At 41.3% G+C, this 21,370-nt stretch overlaps 1 protein-coding gene across 1 annotated transcript in view; it reads left to right on the top strand.

Moving 5' to 3' along the window:
• The window catches only part of LOC308200491 (uncharacterized protein), a gene marked incomplete at its 5' end in the record, with an annotated part of 108,923 nt that overhangs the window by 6,580 nt on the left and 80,973 nt on the right, over positions 1-21,370 (top strand). The gene's annotated exons all lie outside the window — the stretch shown is intronic.

Genomic DNA, 21,370 nt, shown 5'->3' with positions numbered 1-21,370 from the left:
GAGCAATCCAAAAATATGTTTCTTCAGGCCCCAGGCATTTCTGAAGTAGCTAAAGTTAAACAAAAACCATTTCTCTCAAACTCTGCAAATGTTCTAAAAGCTTTAAAGTGGCTCCTCACAGGGAGCCAGAGCAGAGAGGGAACCCCCTGGGTTATTTTTGTTGCCGTGCACATGGTTTCCTAGAGGAAAGCTCCAGAATTATCACTTTTCCATGCATTTGTATATGTTTTGCCTTCCTCTTTTCACCTCTGTTGCTGAGCCCCTTTCCACCCCTGTGCCTGGATCCCTGCTGAGGAAGTCTGGAGAAGGTAGGGGTTAGGTCATCCTTCCAACAAGGATAAAGTGAATTCATGTCTGAATGAGAAGATGACTCACTCATGTCAGATGTGATTTTTTCCTAAGGCCTGTGTTAGAAGGGATGAAGAAGGACTTGCTTGTCTTGAAGAGCTGCACCATCACGCAGGGGGCTGAGCGACATGTTTCCTTGCTGTGTCTTACTTCTGTAAACTGTGTTTTGTTCTGCAGTAAAACACCACTGGTAAACCAGCCTGTATTTTGCTGGTTCCTTCTGCTGTTAAAATGGCATCCCTGAGGTTACAAGTGCCCGTTGAGAACGCTTTGCTGGGGTAATTTTGGTGTGGTCTTAATTCATTTTCCCAAGCAAAGACTGGTATTCACATAAGATGACAGCATGGCTAATCTGCCGTAAGTGCAGGCTCTGAATGTATAGAGGCATTTCTAAGGGAATTGCTTCATTGCTCTGAGGAAGCCCAACCCAAGCTAGTAATTCTGCTTCTCGTTTGGTTAATATTTCTGTGTGCGTGAAGGATTTCCACGTGCCATTTGCTTCTGGAAGTTTCTGCCCAGTGCATCCTGCCCTATTAGAAAGCCTTTCAGCTTGCAGTGCTGGTTTGAGTGGACTTAGAGCACTTGTCAGGACTTGGCCATCACTTTATATGTCTCGCAGCAGGGAGTTGCATTAACTTCTCCCAAACAATTGTATTGTATGTTAAAATATCTGCTGTTGCACTTACGTCATGTGATAGCTAGTTGTGCCACATCACACACAAGAGTTTGACATGTGTTGCAAAATAAAAGTTGCCAGTCATGGACACTTTTTTGGGGTGTTTTCATCTCCAGCAGTGCTGTCATGATCTCTACCAGTAAATAGCTTCCTGCTGGGAGCATAGCACAAATACCGCCAACACCCTGCTTCCAGATGTCTTACGTGGCATTGAACCAGTGACGGAGGATGCTATTGCAGTCTTTCATGACGATTGGCAGCAAGGAGGGCACCTTGATACCCCCAAATATCAACGCGCTGCTAAAAATTTTGGATGAGGGGTCAGTGGTGTTAAGGGATGGGGTTTGTTCTCTGTCACTTGTCACCTGCTTTGTGCCAGATGTGGCCTTGCTGAACCCCCTCGTGGCTGGGACCCCTGGCACGGCGTAGGCCCCCCCACCTCCACACAGACGTTGTCCTGTGGGAGGGTGGAGGTAATGCTGTGTGGAGAGGGGCATTACGCTGATGGCACTGCTATGTTTTATACCACAAGAATTTACCTGCCCCTGCTGTCATGGTGTTGAAACCACACCTGCTGCTGTGTGGACCCCCAGAGATCTGACAGACTTTACTGCTGCATACTTAGCTGTCTCCAGACATGCCCTCTGGCATGCAAACCTCTTTTTCACCTGTCAGTGAAACAGGAGAGTAATGAAACTTACGTTTATTTTCATGTGAATGGTGAAACTCAGGCCATGTAGAAAGTGAAGGCCCACATATTAGTTGTGAAGTTTTCCCTTGAAAAGAGGTGGTGTGCCCAGGAAAAGTAGATTTGGTCCTGGGAAAGTAGTGAACAGAGTGGCATATCCTAAGTACTATTTATTAGCATGCTCTGGATTTACTCACTCTTTTGGAGATCACCTCCATAATGGTGAACAAGCTGAGCTTCTGGGGCCACAGTCCTCCCTGCAGGTAAAGTGAGTTATGCTCCCACTGAAATGCCAGCAAAAAAACTGGAGGTTGTAGCACGGATGGTGGATTTGGGCCTTTGGTCTCTGTGTTCATATATTACTGTAGAATTACTGCTTTGGTGGTAAGAGCCCTGTCATACACTCACAAGAGAAGTAAATGAGCTTTATTTGGATTTTTGGTGGAAGGAACAGCAGTGCTGTTTTACTAGTGGCATTTGAATTAGCTTTTCAGAGCTTATTTGACTGCCTGCTGCTTTTGAGACAAGCAATAGAGCCAATCTATTTCTGTATATTGGGTATTTTACAGTAGTAAGAAATATGTAATTAGAAGGAAAAATATTTAAAATAGCTCTGTGTCTTAGTGTCAGCTCAGGTTGGCATTTGTGTATGCAGCCTCCCTTTTCTGTTTCTTAGTCATTAATCATTATTAGTGGAGATATGTCAGAATTTACAGTTAGATTCAGCTCCTACTGTGTTTCTCATTTCTTGATAAGTTTTATGTTCTGGGGCTCTATGAAAAAAAAATAAAAATCAGTTTGCTCTGGGTTTTGGTTTCATGGCATAACACAAGTGACATGTGGCAGTTGATATTTGAATTTCCAGTCTGTTTTTCTCTGGGAGGTTGAAATAATAAGTCGGCTGATGCACTCACTAGTGGTAATGCTTTATCTGCTGTAGTCACTGGTGTTTTTTAAAAACAAACAACAACAAAAAACCAACCTGGACAAGCTTTTCACATGTGAAAATTTCTGATGCTGCATGAGATAATGTTGCTATGAACCAGCCATCTATTTCTAGCATGCATCTCCTTTGAGCTCAGCAATTAAAACTGCAGAAAAGCAGATGAAATGGGCCAGAAGGCTACAGGTTACAAGTAGCATGATCAGGAAATCACACCGTGCAGCGTTTCTTGCCTTTTCGTACTGTTGATGCTAAAAGAGCAGAACATCTCGTCTCCCCCCGCACTGGGGAGATAATTTTGTTAGGTGAATACTTTTGAAAAAGCTCAAGGAAAGGCACCTCTCAAACATTCCTTTCTTGGTTAAGAAAAGGCTATAATCCTGGTGCCAGCTTTGAACACCAAGTTGCAGCTGGGGTGGTTCAAATAGGTAGCCAAGAACTTGTTTTCACATCATTTGCATGTTGTTCATCCCACTTGATAGTTCTGGTACAAAAGATGGAGAGATGAGTAAATCCCCAAGACTGTTAAGACATTGCTTCATAGCTAGTGAAGAATCTTGCCAGTTGTCTGGAAAGAAAATATCGCAGTGGGTAGGCTGTAAATGCAACTGTATTTTTACCTATTCCTCTTACTCTGATTTTTATTTATTTATTTATTTATTTTTAGAATTGCAATTTCAAAACAAATTATTCAGAACTAAAGCTGACTTCATGGCTATGTCATCTTTTCTTCCTCTCTGCATGACATTTCATCCATGTTTTTTCTGTTCTTTTACTAAGTGGTACAATTCTGATTTTTCTTCTCATCACAAGTCTAATGGTGATAAGTTTGTAGCTTTGGAGATACTTTCCTGGCAGTTTCAGTCTATATTTCTGACAGGAAATCATTTTCTCCCCAGAATTATGATTGCTGGTTTACGTGAGTGCAGTCTAACCACTGCTCAACTGCTGTTTGTCTGCCGTCTTTCTGGTCTTCTGAAAAGGCCAAACTGCCCCAATGTGAAACATAAAATTAGATGAATGCTGCAGGAAGGGAATAACAACATCATTTTCTGTGATCTGTTGTGATTTTATTTTACCACTTCTTATCTGAAAAGCATCTTCAATCCCACTTGGACTCAAGAATTAACTTTGTTTAGAGACAGTTATTCCCATATATGGAAAACAAATGGAACTAACTCCATTTTTGTGTGTGGGTTTTTTTGTTTTGTTTTTAGTGGAAGATCAGTGTGTTAAGCTACAGATGTTTGCAAATGAGCAAACTAACAGAATATGCAGAACTCAGATCTACAGAAACCTGTCCCAAAACATGGCCTGTACCACTTGGTTAAATCTTATGTAGTTCACAGCAAAGGTAATACTGACCTTTCAAGGGTATAAGCCATGTATTTGTTCTGGTGTTCATCTATTAATTTGCTGTGGGTCCTACTCTCCTCCTTGCTCATGAAAATTGATAAACTTAACTCAGTAACTGAGGCAAATCTGGTGTTTGGAGGTAAATGATTTAATGCAAAATGTTGTTACAGTTGAAATTTATAAAAGCAAGCAATATCATTTCTTTTAATAATGTACAGCCATGCAGACAGCCAGAAAAAACCATCTCTTATCACAGGATCATGTCCTCAGTTTTGCTGTCAGCACCCTGGGCCCACCGCTAAGGCTTTGGGCACCGCTGTTGTCAGCGTGTGGTTGGGGATGAAGAAGGTGTTGCATCTCCTGTGTGGATGTAGGGGTTTGCACGGGGGGGAAATGGGCATCTGGAGGGGTGCAAATCATAGACTGAAAATGGGAGAAGTCTCAGCTAATGGTGTCAAACACATTGCAGTTCTGTCATTGGCCACCCTAACTTTTTTGTCTCGATACTGATTGATGAAGATCTTCATGGTACTTGGGTGAGTAATGCCTTAGGAATGGGAGGGAAGAGGGGCTCGGCTCTGCCGCTGCCGAAGCCTGGAGGAGCTCTGTCACCGCTTTCTGTGGGATCCTTGCCGCAGAAAGCTACAGCTGTCATCTTTGATGCTCTATTGAACTTGCTAACGTAATTGCGAAGATCATCTTGAAGTAATTTGATTTTTGTCTTCCATAAGTCACGCAAGTGTTGCTGATTTGTGTACTTGCTGTGTTTATTTTTGTTGCAAGTTCAATTCTAGTCCATTTAATCAGTAGGCCAGAGGGTTGCCTTCCCTCTCCCCACTCCGAGCCACCAGTAATCCCTCTCTGCACTGTGCAGCCAGTCACAGAAGTGGGGAGCAAGGCGCTGGAGGTGGGAGGTCAGAGCCCTGTGCTCTGGTGCTGGAGTCCCTGTAGCCCCTTGGGGACTGGTGGCAGAGGCTGCAGCTGAGCGCAGGTCCCTGTGGCATAGCCCCTGCTGTCACCTGGGAGATGTGAAAGCTCATTAATGCAAACAAATCTTGTTAATTCTCATGAAATTCATGCAGTTATAGTGCTGCTAACAGCAAAGTATTAATTAACTGAGTGGTGCTGGGATTAGGTGCTTAGTTCATTTCCATGATACATGTTCATAACCCATAGCACATCAGAACACATGCTCCAGAAAGACTGCAAATGCAAACCAAAGCATGAGACTTGTAGATTTTCTTAAGGAAAGACAGTCTCCATCACGACTACTCTGGCGCTGTCTAGTCCTTGTCCCCAGTCATTTTGAAGTCCCTCCCAGGGACACGGCCTGCATTTCCCCAAGTAGACAGCAGATTGGTGGGCTGAAGGAATGTAGTACATAAAATCAGGACTATACCTCTGGCTCTTCCAGCCACTGTGCTTCTTACAGGCTGCCAGTCTCAGCTTTCTGTGATGGGTGGTGTAAAGTGGGGTACAAGGAAAACAGACACATGGACAGCTGAGTCAACATACTAGTAAAGGTATATGTTAGTAAGCAACTTACTACTGACTGTTTCTGGCTTAAATACAAGTAATTACAAGCTCTAGTCTTAGGAACATTTTATTTAACATGGTATGTTCATCTTTACCAAATTAAAATGGCTTTTGTAAAGCACAGTTTCTGACATAGAAATGGTTACCGTAAATACTCTCACAGCCCTAGCTTTTTTCAGTAGCAATAAACATTTTCATGACAACAGGATTCAGTATGTTAACCCATGTTTTAGAAGCATTCCTGGTTACCTGAAGTCCATAAGAGAGCATTGGGTCCCAGAGCCTGCCCAGAACAACCCAGAGAATGAGTTCAGTACCCATAATAATACAGTTGTAGTGTGAGGTGCTCCACACTAGCTGATTAAGGGAAGCTAGGAAATTCAACTGCTCATAGAGGATAAGGAGTTCCAGTGTCACCCTTCCCAGGAGTGTTGGTTGTTGCCAGCTGCTGCAGCATGGTGTACTTGTTTGTGTCCGGGAGCTGGGTGAGGATGGGGCTGTGTAGCACAGCACCAAGAGGCTCTCCTGAGCCCTGAAAGCAAGGCAGGCTGTGCTGGGGCCAGCTAGGAATTTGCATCTGATTTCAGGTTTAAATTTGTCCAAATTTAGTCTATATATCTGCAAGGCTGGAAAATCACCACCAAGAGATAATTTTTTCCATGTGTTAGTACCTAACGCCATCAATCAAGACACCTCAGCTGCTTCCTAACTCCCATGCCAACTAGTGAGCAACTGGCTTAGCTTGTAAAGTAGATGGTGAGATCAAATGTGCAGAGTCCGTCCTATCATCCTAAATGATGTCTATGGGCAAGTGCCAAAGTTTGCAGTATAAATGCAAAGGCTTTGAAGAATGCTGCTGAAATGTTTGCTCACAGACAATGAATTGAAACCAAGCTATAGTAAAATATGGGCCTCACAATTTAAGTTCTTTCTTAAGCTGCTGTCCTCAAATTTCTGAGTAGTTTCTGAGTATAGTCGATACCACCTTATTTTGTGATAGCGAATACTCATTCTCCATTCAAGTATTACTTCAGTGGCATTCTAAGTGACTTGAATTTGTTCTAAAATCTATAGCGTTAAGTAATAAAAATTGGAGATAATGAATTGTCTGAACCGGGGAGTGTTCACTGAACAGCTTGTTGGTACATTTTGGATTTCTTCCCACTGGCATACTCGTATCTTTCAATATGAAGAACTACCGCTATTTTTTAAAAATAAATAATAATAAAAAACAACAGCTGTATGATCTGGGATAGACTTTAGCAGGATGCTGTTGCAAACTGTGTAATTACCATGAGCTTGACCCTGCAGTTGGCACATGAGCTTGAGTTAGCAGTGTTACATGCGAGGAGAGAAATCTGGTCTTTCTCAAAAGATAGTTACCCATGAATGATGTGGATGTTGTTAAATATTTCTGTGCTGCTATGGATCAGGTTTAAAAGAAAACCTTTACAAACTGTTTTTTTATCACTGAATTTGAACAAGATGCAATCTCTGCACCAAGTAGCATTAATAGTGCACTGCACTGCCCGCTCGTATATGCTTTTAAAAAGCACAAAGGCTCGTACCAATGCGGATAAGAATTATTTTATGCACAATGCCTTTTCAATCTGACTTCTGTTATACGAAGGTATTTGAACTCGCAGGGTACTAAGAGAAAACACATGGTCAGCTGAAACATGAGAGAGCCTTTTAAGCAGCGTGTCTTTCAAGTCTGCAGTCATTCCCCATTGGTCTGGGGAGTCAGCAGTGCGCGGGCGTGAGCTCTGCTGTTGTTTGGAGAGGCACCGAAGCCCCGGGTGGGTTACAGGCATGTAGAGCCCTTGTGAGCCAGCAATGGATTAGGCTTAAGGTAGGGGGGAAGTTCCAAAGGTGCCAGCTTTTTGAAGGGAGGGACTTGTTTTTTACAGGTTTCAAGGGCATTTTCGTAAAAGTAGTGTCCTGGCTGAACTTCAGCTTTGTTTAGATAGAATGGGAAGAGCTGACAGCTCTGTGCATCTCCCATCTACTTTTTCCTTCCACTGGTAGGAACAGCCAGTGAAGGGAGCGTGCTTTTTTCCCCCCCATCTATAAGTCTGTGGAAGCTTCAGTTTAGGGTGGAGGTGCTTTTCTTTGACTTCATAGGAGACTTTGATGATGTGCCGGGCTTTTTTTGTTAAAAATAACAAAAATAAAAAAAAATCCTACTGTATTGTATGTCTTAGATCTGATGAGAAAAAATGATTTTTTTAAATGACATGGGGATGTTTGTGGGATTTGATCCTTGTGTAATAGTGTGTGGTTTTAGGGCTCTGCATGTCTCATTAGTTTTACATAACCTCTTGCACTTTCCTGATAGCGCATCCCCCAAACTTTTCGTCCTTCTCCCACTAACATTCCTGTGCCTTGGGCTGTCACCACTCACCCCTTCCATTTGCTAGAATATCTTCCCATTTTTGTAGTAAATAGGCACAAAATTTTTCTTTCTCCAGGTACTTTCTTTGTAACAAATCCTTCTTTAGGACTTTTTTTTGGTAAATTACTGGAATCCGTACAAATTTGATGCTAGACTTTCAAGAATCTGATGGTTATCTGTTATGTACTATGCTGTCAGCACATTTAAAGACCTAAAAATATTTTATTGATGTAGGGCTATAATGTATTATAACACAATTCAGTAATGGTGTCTACACAACAAAGAGCAGAGCGTGTTATAACATACTGGGGACACACTGTCTCAGTACATTTTGTGGTGTGGTCAATCTATACTTTCCTTGGGGAAAGAAACAAATGAAAACTATGTACTGCACAGAGCTGAGAATTTTACTGGTACTGGATAAATTGCAAAACAATATAACTGCTTCTCCAGTACTAATGATCAGAGCCATCCCTAATTATGCTAGTGCCTTGGGCAAAGCATTTTTATAGTGTCGCTACTCCAGCATAAAGGACCATGCTGTACATGTCCTAAGGCAGCCACAGCTATTGCCATCAAGAGTCTGCTTCTTACAGGGCATCGTGGTATCAGTGCGTATCCTTAGGGGTTGCTGAAGTTGCTTGCGGCTAATGAGGTCTCTGTTGAGGGCAGAAAGATGTATTAAACCTAATTTTGAAGTGATTACAACTGAGCATGAGAAATCTTTTTGTTTCCACTTCAGTTAGCAAAATGCAATCAATTCCATATTTTCTGTGAAACAATACTCTAGATGACATCACAAAAACAGCCTAATGCCTGCCGTCCTGAGCAGATTTTCTTGGAGACAGATTTTCCATGTAGCCATTTTGTACAGCCTCAGGACACAACCAAAAATCTCAGCTCTTTTGAAGGCAGAGAATAAATAACTTTAAATTTCTCCCATTGAATTTCAGCATGTTTCTTTTATTGCAAAACTTGGATTTTCATGCCCTTATTTGAATTGTACATTAAAATCTGTAACTTGCCAGCATCCCACCCACATATAGTACTATGTCTCATGGAAGTCATCACTTAGTTGGAAATGTGTGCACCATATGCATACTCTCAACTCCAAAAGTAGCACCCAAGGGTTTTTTAAACTCAGCCCATAATCTACAGACACTGTAAGAAAAATATAAAAGATAAAAGAGAATATTTTAAGATGCTATAAAATGTTTTAGAAATTATTTTAAACCTCTCCCTGTTACAAGGAATCTGAGGAGCATTTACTTTTCTCCTCAAGCAAGAGAAAAGATAGGAGACTGTCCAAAACTTTTGCAAGCATTTTTATTGCATTGCAGGAATAGGAAATGGGAGGGTCAAGGGGGTTGGGTTGGGGGAAGTGGTTTTTTTTCCCAACTAGAGACATTCATAAGGATTCCAAGCTTTTAGATAATATATATATTGACGTATTTCTGGTTGGACAATATGAAAATAACAGCATGGAAGCTCCTAATCACATATTAATATTATAGCTATGCCCTTTACAAGAATGTTGCATACAATGCTGTTGATACCATTGCAGCAGCTGCAGTTATTCTTGCTCAACAGAGAAGGGGTTCCCAGTTGTGCACAGCATATCTGCACATCAGTCACCCTCTCTGGGACCTATAGTTTCCTGCTGTTCTTTGAAAGAGAGGAAGGAGAACTGTCCTGGAGAAATGACTTTTCCTTTCTGACACAGTATGTTTGATAGGAGTTTGTCATTCTTTTGAAAATGATTTAAAAGAGGACTAAGGTAAAAGGAACATTTATAAAAAGGACTTCAGAAACAAGAAGAGGCAACATGGGGATCAAATATTTGCATTGTGGGTAGTTCTGGTTGGGTAATATTTTACATCCTGTTGGCTCAGATCTATGTGCCTAGGCAAGTTAAATGGCAAGGGAAAGTCAGGCAAGTAGCATTAAACAATGTTCACATTATTTTGATAGCTGGGTGTGCATCTTTTGTTTGAAGAAAGAGATCAAAAATTAATGCCATCACCATATCAACAAGTTCCAGCCCTTTACTTTCCACTGCTACTTGGAGGAAGAAAAAAAGCACTCCAGGAGATGGAAGGAGCTAAATTCAACAAATTTTAATAAGTAATGGCCTCAGCCAGTGCCAGCCAAGCTGGTGACATGGGCTCAGCTTGCTATTCACAGCTCATGCTCTGGAGAAACTCTTGGTCTTTACTGAAACTGCTTTAACTCCTCAGTTTAGCTCTCAGTAGTTCTGTATTTGTTTACGTTTTTTTTTTTTCTGATGCAGGCAATAGCTCATTATTTAATCAGGAAACCTTTGTTTGTTCATTTGTTGAAGGGCACACTCACATGTCATTCATCAGCTTGAAACCAGGTGGGGGAAGACTTTTTTTTCAAGCTTCACAGATGGTTTTGGTGATTCTCTCGCTGCCCTGTTGGTGACAGTCACCTGCACACTCAGCAATTTTGTAAGTTTTCAAGCGAGAATTTCCCAGGAATTATTAATTAAATCCCCCCAGATGACCACACCTTGTCTCAAACTTATTCATACAAAAAGCACATCTCAAAGACAGCTATCACAGTTAAATTTTATCATATATTAAAATATAGCCAAATCCACTTAAAAGTTTCGAACGGATGCAAGTGCTGATGCTCAGATCCTAGACTAAGGGCTTGGAAGCGTTTGTTCTCACAAGAAGATTTGCTCTGTAGCTGCTTGCTGCAGCTCTTTTGCATCCCTTCCTGCAGTGCTGATACCTGCTCCTGGGAGACAGCACACGTCAGAAGGCACCTCTGGATGGGTTTGGGGCTCCTGCTCCTCTGCCCACATCAGCAGCCAGCCCTGGCTGTGCTCAAGGGATGCTTGGGCCATCGGGGAGGGACACATCCCTTCCCCTTTGCTATTTATCCTGCTGCAAAGGTCAGCATGGCTTGAGCGATGCTTTGGTGTCTCTGTAGAGCCCAAGGACCCTGAAACATTAGGTAAAGCTTCTCCAGCAGCTGCTTAAACAAGCTCCTGTGTAACTTGATGGAAGAGAAACATCACTAAATATGATCCTAATATCTCTCAGGAGCTGATAAACTATCTGGATGTTAAGACAGATAAATTAAATGAAATTCACAAAACATTTCCCTTATTAAATAGATGGATGCTTCTTATAAATCCTGTTTTGGACTGCTGAATTTTGAGTTCCTGCTATAAGAGTTGCTGCTTGCTCCCCATATTTCTTTTATCTGTGTTCTGTAATATCATAAGAATTTTCTTAGTAGCCTCCATTTTCTTCCTGAAGATGAAGCTGCCTCGTGTCTGTACAGGCAGATGTTAAGAGTGGTTGTGATTCCCCAACTTGAGTTAAAATTAGGTCAAACTCTAAGGCCTTCACATGCAGAACAGGGAGCGGTGCGCAGCAGCAGCAGCTACAGCAGAGCGAGAGCCCCCAGCTCTTGGGGCCAGGGAGACCTAGTCCTGGGGAGCACTGAGCCTCGGCCAGATCCTGCAGGAGGGACTGAGTGATTTGGCCAAGTTAGTCTACCTCACGTTAGTTTGGCTAGCATGTTAATTTTCTCAGTTTGAGAATAGTGATTACATCATGAAGAAAATTGGGCTTAGTTTTTATCTGTACCTTGCTTATGTTTATTAGTGAATTTGGTGTGTGAGGAAAAATAGTATTTTCACTTGATTTATTATTATTATTTATGGTGCACAGCTCTTTCTGACTGTGTGCGTATATGTATATAAACACGCACATGTTATGTTATATAAAAGATGGCAGTGTGTGGTAGTAAATACATTTCTTGGCATGAACTTGGAATGTCAGCAGTACTCGTGAGTAGCAAATTTAATTCTTGCCAAGCTAACATAAGAAGATATGCAAATATTTAATGTTATATGTAGTTGTTTTATGGGCGGCAATCTGCACACATCTTCTTATTATACTGCTTTTGTTGGAAGAGAGATAACATTTTTTTCTAATTAAAAATCTGAATTGAAATTCTGGGTGCCCAGGGGAGGCTGCTAGCCAATGACTGTTCTTTTCCCTGAAGAAATCCTTCCTGTAGAGATGGGAATTAGCACAGCTGAGAACAAAGAAAATTAGGGGCAGAATTTCTTTGCTGCTTCCTCGGGTCATATCAAAGTCCAAACCTGTAAATACTTATGTATGTATTTAACTTTGGTATTTTGAGTACTCTTAATGATTCAAATGAGATTCCTCATGGCAGAGTAGTTAATCATGGGAAAAAATGTTTGCAGGTTTGGGTCCCAGGGCTGTTTTCCCCTTCAGCTGTAGCATTTCAGCTTTCTTACATTCTATTATAGACCTCACATGTGAGAGTAGTATGTAGTGGTCAGGTTATACCTTATCTTAAAAAGCAATAGCAAAATATTTTCTTATGTAGCAGAAGTGGTTATTTTTCTTCTGGGTGTCTATTGTTAATAATATTTATATATATATACTTCTTTTAATTCAGCTGCTTTAAAATATTGGTTAAATATATGGAGAATGGTAGAAATCCTAAATGAAAATTGCAGGACTCGGACACACTTTGGAGAAGAATGAAATACAACATGCTATCATGATGAAGTGGCTGCCTTAATTCTTTATTTTTAAACTCTCATTTAACTCTCCTGCTCTGGCATATATTCTTTAGGAAAAAATGTTAATGCTGATTTAATATGCATGTAGTAATCAGAATCTTGCAAGCCATTTGTGATGTTTGGGTTGATAGGACCCAGCTGTTCGATGGCATTTATAGGTATGCCTAATGCAAATATTTAATCCTGGTTCATCTAAAGATGATTAAAAAAAAAGAAAGATAGAAAACATGAAACAGTGGATAAAGTAGTAACATTTTCTTCCTTAGATGCATGTACTTAAAAAAAAAAAAAATAAAGCTGTATTTGAATAAATCCCTTAGTGCTCTAAGGGCAATGCAGTGCTTATATTCTCCTGTGTGGCTCCATGTGGTGTTGTGGTAGGTAGCACAGTGCTACAGCAAAGGGGCTGCCATTTCAAATTAGCTTCTAAGTGCTTTTTAATATCTCTTGGAGATGAAGGGGAAATGGGATTTTGTGATTTTCATCTTGATTAACAGGACTGTATTTGTGTAGAATTTATGAAAAGCTTCAGTTTAATACTAAGTTTGTTTCATCAGCTATTTATTTGGAGAATTGTTGAGAAATGTTGCACATGCCTTTTAGGTTATTTTAAATGGACAGATTTGCTTTAAAAGAGGTTTTAATCTTTATCACATCTGTGGTGGATTTACTACACTTCCTGTAAAACGTTTTCTAAGGTAATGAATATAACATTAACAAAGCCTACTTTTTATGTGTCAGTCAACATTACTTGATTTTTTTCCTCCTCTTACTCCATTAACATTTTTCCCTTTTTCCTGAAATATTTATATTTGAATGTATTTTAAAAAGTAAACTCAATGAGAAATATTTTAAAAAGAACCATCAAAGGTACTTGGCTAGTAATGTAAACTGTAATATTTTTAAATTGTGATTGAAGCATACATCTGAGTTTCTAGAGTTTTTAAAATCAAAGAAAGGAAAAAGGGTTATATGCATCATTACCTGGAATTTAGAATAATCTTCTGCTTTCTATTCTGCTTCTGATTGTATTTTTTTCCAAGAATTTATTAGTTATTTTTGTATCTCTGTTTTATAAATGCAAATAGGAATAATATTGTATATGCAAATAATATTACACAGCACGTGCTTTCTTAATTGTTCTTATGATCCCTCTGGATAACTGTAAAGGGACAGTGTAGGATCTATATTATTTTTTAACAGCTCTTCATACTAGAGTGAAATATTTTTTTTCTTCTGGACTTGTTCAGGATGTGATCTTGTGGTGGCCTGAGTTTTCTGCCATTACTTTCCCATCTGGAAATTCAATATACCTGCCCATAGGCTGCTGCTTCCCCCCACTGAGCGGCTCTGAAAGGTGCTGGGAGAGGAAAGGTGCTGCTTTCCTCTCTGTGCAGAATGGCATGCTGTGGTTGAAATAATCTGTTCTTGAAACTTGGACCTTTCCTTTTCGGTAATAGATTGTTCCTAAATGAACCTCACTGAGTGCCAGCAGGTAGTTAATAGTAGCAAAGGCAGTCTTTCTGAATATATTGTCAGAGCCATAAAACTTAGGAAGTGGAATGTAATGAAGTTTTCATACCTTATCTACAAGGTGAAAATGACAGAAATAGAAATGAGTGAATCTGAGTACCTCCTGGGCTACTTTTGGCTAGATGTTACAGCTTGTGCCGTATGCACAGGGAGTACTCCTTCTCTTGGACTTTCAGACCCTTGACCTGTAAGCCTGAGTGCACAATTTAGCTGTCCCAGTCAACCGGGTGCCTGCACCATTCCAGTGTTTAATGAGTGCTGTGGATCAGATTCAAGGAACTGCTTACATCTGAATGTTTGCAGACAAACATTTCCCTCCTGCTGTTCGCCCCCCCACCCCCCCCCCGCCACACGCAGCCATCACCTGCGGTTACCCCTGCTAAGGCTGAAAAACATCTTCATGAAAGAATGACTCCCTGCCTCCAGTAAGACATGCTGGATCTGCCTGGGCTCAGGGTTAATCTCCCTTTTCCGCTGCCGGAGCAGCAGCCCAGGATCTCCCGCAGGCAGGCAGTACCCTAAGCTGGGCACCTGACAAACACCCTCCAACCTGCACTATCAAACCCAGATTTTTGGCAGGTTGAACTGCAGTGGCAGGAAAGCTGTCTGTGTGTATTACAGAGTTCTGCACAGAGCCTGGCTCAGTTCTGTGCTTGTTAAAGGTTCCTCCAAGGGCCTTTTGGGTCGAATTCTTCTTGGGACTTGGGCTAATGCGGGAGTGAAGACAAGATGCCTCAAACAGGACAGTGATAAATGCAAAAAGAAACAGTGAAAAATGAGGAGACAAGGATCCTAAGGAAAAATCATAATAAACATCACATACAGGCTACACACTTATGCCAGCTCAGCTTTTGGGGTGTTTTTCTAGCCTCTTTTAATATATAGGACAGGCTTCCCTTCAGCTCAGAAAAAAGCCATTAAAAATATATTAATCATCCTTAAACAAAAAAACATGTGTTTGAATGACACGGGGAAAGCATGCAACATCAAAGCCGATGTTTCTGAGTTTTGAATATCCCTTCCCTCCCGTTCCCCCCGAGCAATTCTTAAACTTTACAGAACGTCCCTGCGGTCCCCAAGCCTGGCATTGGTGAGAGCTGCTGTGCCCAGGGCTCAGCCTGTAAAGCCAGGTGTGCAAGGTGATGCCCCCACTTCCCACCCTCTGTACTGAGCTCTAAGTAATCCAGATTTAGCAAAAACTGGGACTTCTCTCTTAGCAGACGAAGTGGAGTAGCTGTGCCCTAGTAATGAAGAAGCAGCGTGACCTTTAGCTTTGCTTTCGTGCAGGAGCTGTTTGCTGCTGCTGCAGCAGTGTTCAGCAGCAAAAGGGATGAGCATGTGCACGGGAATGGGAACAAACCTCGAGTGCGACTTGTACCCAAACAAGCTGAACTTGAGCTGTAAGAGTGGAGCAGCTGCTGTATGCATCCAAACTGTTCTTGTTCAGCAGAAACCAAATGGTCTTTGTTTATGCAACATTATAACGAGACAGGATTAGCAGCCCAGTGCTTTTAGCATTACGGAAAGGTGAGCGGTCCCTATTCCAACAAGCTGATGAGCTAAGGCTTTGCACAGTGGTGTGTGGTAAGTTTAACACCCTGATTTGGAAAGACTTAACATGCATTTCAGCTGGCCTCTATTCAGAAACCATGTGGACCTATTAAACAGCTGCTTCACTGGTGTTCTGGAGCAGGAGATGCTCAAGATTCTTTCTGAACTAGATCTTAATCATACTGTTGGGGGTAGAGAGGGGAAGAAGCAACAAACTAGAAGGAAAAAAAAAACAGGGTAGAAATTTGTGCATACTTACTCCCACATGCAAATAGACAGAGCTCCCCTTGAGTCAGAATAATTCCCTCAGACTTGAAATTACTGCGCCTAATAGGTATTGCACTTGGGGGGAAAACAGGCTGACGTAAGGGGAACACGCTATTGTGCTGAGTATAAAAGAAAACAGATTTTTTAGAATTTCTGCCTACTTTAGGTTATTATCATCTGGTTGATATAATGTTTGTCTCAGAGAGAGAAACATTTTGAGAAGAGGACTGGTCCAGCTGAGCTAGTTTAGGGTGAACATTTGATGCGAGTGGAACAGGACAGTTGTGTGTGAAACACACAAGTGGGTGCTGTGTTTAGCAGGAAGGGGAGCCAGCTGGATAAAGCACCAGGGCAAGAAAGGGGGGCTTTGGGGATCCCTGGTCACTTTGTGGGTGCTTCCCGCTCAGGCGTGAAGCACGGCAGCCCCTGGGGCATCTCCCTTCCTGTCCCAAGGGTGAGCAGCTGCACCACGGCAGCAATTTATGTACAACCCTTAGGGAAACCAAGGTCAAAAACCTGTGTTTCACTATGGGAGCAGAAGTGGTGAGCATCGGGGGGAGCTAATTTGCCAGCTTGAGCCACCTTTGAGAGCCCAGTCTCTGGGAGCTGCCCATTGGCATGGAAGGGCCCCTGTGCTGGGAGCCAGACCCCTGCAGAACACATTGCTTTTGGTGGTGCTCCTCTGGCAGAGGTCAAAGCCATCAGCACCTGGTCCTCCCCCAGTACTACAGATCCTCTGTGCAGAGCAAACACTCCCTTCCCTGCTTCGGTTTTCTCAGATGTGCAGAACTGTTCTTAGAATTCCCATTTCTGGCCTCATTATCTACTTTGTCTATCTTGTATTGTAGCACTTTATTTTCCTTGAGCAACATATTAAACATGCCAACATATCCAGCACAGCTAATTTGCAGACCAGCGAACTTGTTTTCAGCACCTTCTAATCTCTTAGAAAAAGACTCCACTTTATTTTCAATAGCAGAGACAGTCTGTGAGGAGTCTCGTCTTTCATGTCCCAGAGCCTGCTCTGCAGCACTGCTTGTTTCACATCCAACACGCCAAGCTCCCACACAGGGCTTGCAAGAGTGGACACAATTCCCTGTGCAGGCAGCTGGACTGCTTGGGTGTGTTGGAAGTTTGTTTTTAAATGGGATGAAAACAGAAGTCCTGTGTACCCCTTTCTCAAGTGTCACCCCAGCAATCATGAGGCGTTTCCATGAGAGGCACAGCAAAGTGGCCAGCGAACAGCAGCTGCATGTCTGACCGTCTCCTTCCCCTGCTTGAGGGAAAGAAGTGAAGCATGGGTCTGGGTTTTTGAAAGCATGTCAGATAAAACAACAAACAATTAGATGCTTTAATAGGGGCTGAGTCTTTCAGGGGCTGTTAAAACCTATGCTCCAGGTGCAGCCTTGGATGTCCCTATGCCACCTGATGACTGGAAGCCAGGAAGGCAGATGCTGGAGTGAGTACCACTGTGTGTATCTATAAATGTATCTCCTGATGACTCTTACTGTCCTTCTCTCCCTGTCTGCTAAGGGCTGCTGTCAGAGGCAGGATGTCAGAGCTGGGTGAATCACTGATCCAGTCCAGTATAGATACTATTAATAAAAGCTTGGGTCTTGACTTAAGGAGGTAAGCATGTTTCTGTCAAAAAAAAATCAGAGAGGCTGCTCACGCTATCTGAAATATACATCTCTGCTTACCATTCTCCTGGCTTGGTGTTGTAGAAGACCTCAGAGACTGGGGAGCACCAGGAACTCAAAACCTGAGCTGTAGGGCATAGTGTGCACAACTGCAGGGTCTAAAAATTCCCGTAACACATCTAGTATTATCTGCAACTCCTCTCACCTTGTTCAGCCCCTGAAGAAGACAAAGATAAATGCTCTTTTCTCTCTATGTTAATTGGAGTGATGAAGGAGATAGCTAGCAAAGCTGTCTGATAAGATTTGGACAGAGGTGCTAACAATTCCCAAGAAGATGTGGAACATAAAATGTAAAGGTTTTCCCAGTAAAGCAATTTCTAGCCACATTGCTAATTCTGCAAGATGAGTGCAAGAGAAGCACTTGCTATTTACTCTCTAGAATAAACTTCAAATGCAGTGCAGACCTCCTTTACTGATGGGGTGTGGGCAGGAACATTCCTGTGATGTCAAATTTGTCCATCGTTGCTATAGGACATTTTGCTTTCTAAGGCAGGGGGAGATGTCATTTGTTATGCAGTTTCCCTGTTTCCAGAGTTCTGCATAGCACATTGCTAATGAGCTCATTTTCCCTGAAGATAAGTATTGATAAATGCTGGGCAGGCAGAAGGGCTGCCTTTGTAGTGAAGCTTCTTCCTAATAAAAGCTATAATGGTGAAGCCTCTTTGAAGCAGATGTACTGTAGAATCAAATGGGATCAATATGTTCTACTTAGGTTGAAGACAATTAGACTTACACTGAGAGAAGCAGAGATGAATTCCAAAAGAGATGTTCCAGGTCTCATATAATGGGGGGTTATGAGAGCACTAAGCCATATAAGATATTTTAAAGCCTATTCAGCAAACTTGCTGGCAAGCTTGCTGCATAAACAGGTATCAAATGGCCAATGGTGTGGAGACTGTCCTGATAGCTTCCTTGTTTACTGTGATATTGAATACAGGAGTATCCACAGGAGCTTTGGAGAGTGCTACATTAACAGTCCTCTCTGTGTGTGAATCACCTTTCCCATGGAGTTCCCGTCAAAATCAGAGCCTGCCACTAGTGGCTCATTTTCCGTGAGTGATGAGGCTTTGAAAGGAAGATATAAAAAGAGTTAATGGAAGCAGGGGAATGTTTCTGAGTCAGTTGGCCATGTAAATTTTGAGTGGGGCTTCCCAAACATAACTTCAATATTTGAGTTAAGTGAATTAACAAGGAGCTATTGAAGAAATGAGTGCTGGATATTTGGCTGCCACATTGTGTGTTTGATCATAAGCATGTTGGAAAGACTATACAAGTTCCCCTTATGTCCTAAAAGAATCCTAAATGACTGAAGGGTAGTGCTTTTCTTTTTAAGAATTTTTTTTTTCCCATTGATTTTACTCACCCTCTCAGCACTCCTCTCCTGTGACATGATCTAATTCTATCTGCAACGGTAAATGAAAGCATCTTGGGAATGCAGTATGGGCACAGGCACAAACTTTAAAAGCAAGGAGTGATCAAAGACAGCATTGGCTAACAACAGAACAATTTCTAATTAGTTTTCAGCTATCTTTACAGAGAGCAAACTGAATGATAAAAAGCAATTATTCATACATAGGCCACGTAATTTAGACAAATAACTTGTAAAACATAGTAATCAGACTGCATTGCACTCTCTTTTTTAATTAGAATTCATTTTTGGAACCAGAAGGGAGGATTCTGCTGGTTAAAAGAGGGGGGAAGATATAAGCTGTAGGGATTAGAGAGGAAAAAGCATAATAATTCATCTGGTTATCTAGATAAATCCTAGCCAAATGTGGCATTCTTCCCTTGAAGCATTATTGTGAAGAGCTAGCACTGCCTCAGTGAAGCTTGAATACCTTTTCCCCTTTAAAAGGAGGCATACAAAATATTTTAGACGGGTTTGCCCTGTGTAGCATTAAATAAAGCAAGTGTTGCAGAGTTAATTTTCTTTTGGCATCTATTGCAAGGGCCACTAGAACTCCAAGTTCAGGGCAGAACTTAAATGCCCTTTTCCCCAGGATGTTAGCATGTTTTTGTCTGGGTAGTACTTCATTTGTTTTTTCCTCTCTGGGGTTTTAAATGTCTCTAGGTCGTTCCTGATGTTTGTAGCACTTACTAATTAATGTGCTGTGCATATTTAGTTAAGGTGCTGTGTGCTCCCTCTTAGAGATTATTAATAAAGATATTAAAATTGGTTCTAGTGTTCATCCAGCAGTCACTTGCTGTGTGCCCCCTTGAAACCCAGAGATTTGTTTGTAACTACATTTATTCTTCCATCCCTGCGGTCAGTTTTCATTTCTCATATTCTTTCTCATCTAAACTACTCTTTCATGTGAGATATCTGATGTTATATTCAGCACCTTTCTGAAAACATCAGACAACACACTACATCCATCGCATTTTTTCTCTCTCCTTCTAAAATTCTGCTCTATCATTCAGGCTGCTTCTAATGGAATCTCTGAATTACTTTCAAGAGTCCATTATTAAGAATTTGGCCTTTTATATATAAATGGATTTAAAAAAAGAAAAAGTATAATCTGACATAAGTTGTTTTTGTTAGCTGGTATAAAGCAGTGTAACTGTTTTTGCCCACTTATGGATTTGGTTGCTACATGTTCTTTTGTATCATTGTGGTGAAACTCTTCATCTTCTACTTCTTCCTGTTTCACTGTTTTCTAAAGGTAGATTTATTGCACAAGACCCATACATATTTATCATTTCCCTCTCTTTCAATGATTAGCACTACCTTCCACCCTTCCATCCCCTCTTGATGCCAGTTTCTGCTCTGCTTAATCTTTGCAAAATACTCAGTTATCACTCAGAAGTAAACTGAAACCAAAATATTTTTTCTGGTGTAGTAAATATTAATACATTGGGCATGGAAAAAGATACTACCACATTAAAAAAAAATAATGTAGTGACGTCAAAGTCATCTAAAAAATCACTCAAAATTTTAATGAGGTCAGTTGATTTTGTTTCTGAAAATGATCAAATCTGTGTTAGCATTCAAATATACATGCAGAATGACTCCTGAGATCACAGTCTGCAAGTAAAATTAGTTTTATTTTTTTCCTCATCAGTGCAATCTAACCTTTTAAAGTCTCCTCATGAATGCAATATGATGAAAAATCACAGGAAAGCAGAGTGCTGTTTGAGGATGCACGTCTGGTTCAGAGGAACAGTGAAAATACTTGTAGTGTAGGCTGCGTTTTCTCTATGTTAAGGGAACCAGGGACTTTACATAAACTCCAACTAGCACAGAATGTGTCTGCCAGGTTTCTTATGAAAAGGAGACGACAGGAGCACATTTGATTTATTTTTAAAATGTATTGGCTGCCAGTCAAATACCATACTGGTTTTGAAATTGCTCTCCTTGTTTGTAAGGTGTTACATAGTCCCGGCCTATCTCTTTGACAGTCTTTGTCCTCACATTCCTGGTCAATCTTGGTGATTTACTCAGATCCAAGAGTCCTCTAAAGACCAAGGACTTTCATTTCTTACTGACAGTTTCTTATACAGAAGATATTAAGGTTGTCCCTGATTTTTACTGCAGCCCCAACTCAGAGAATTCCACTGACCCGCTGCAACTTGAAGTCGGGCACGCAGTTAATCACCTCGTGGAATCAATCGCATCATCTTCAGTAGTTTTGTAATTCACAGAGTGAGAGAAGACTTGGGCTTTTGCTGTTTGAAAGTTAAAATCTAATGTGGTAAATTCTTTTTCCAGTTTAGCTTTTCTGATGCATTGATTATACATTCAAAAAAAAAAAAAAAAAAGGCGGCTGAGGGTTAATT

This window comes from Anser brachyrhynchus (genome assembly GCF_964034855.1).
Source record: "Anser brachyrhynchus genome assembly, chromosome: 10".
Lineage (NCBI taxonomy): Eukaryota > Metazoa > Chordata > Aves > Anseriformes > Anatidae > Anser > Anser brachyrhynchus.
Note: the sequence above shows the minus strand (reverse complement) of the source record. Positions and strands in the feature narration are given on the sequence as shown.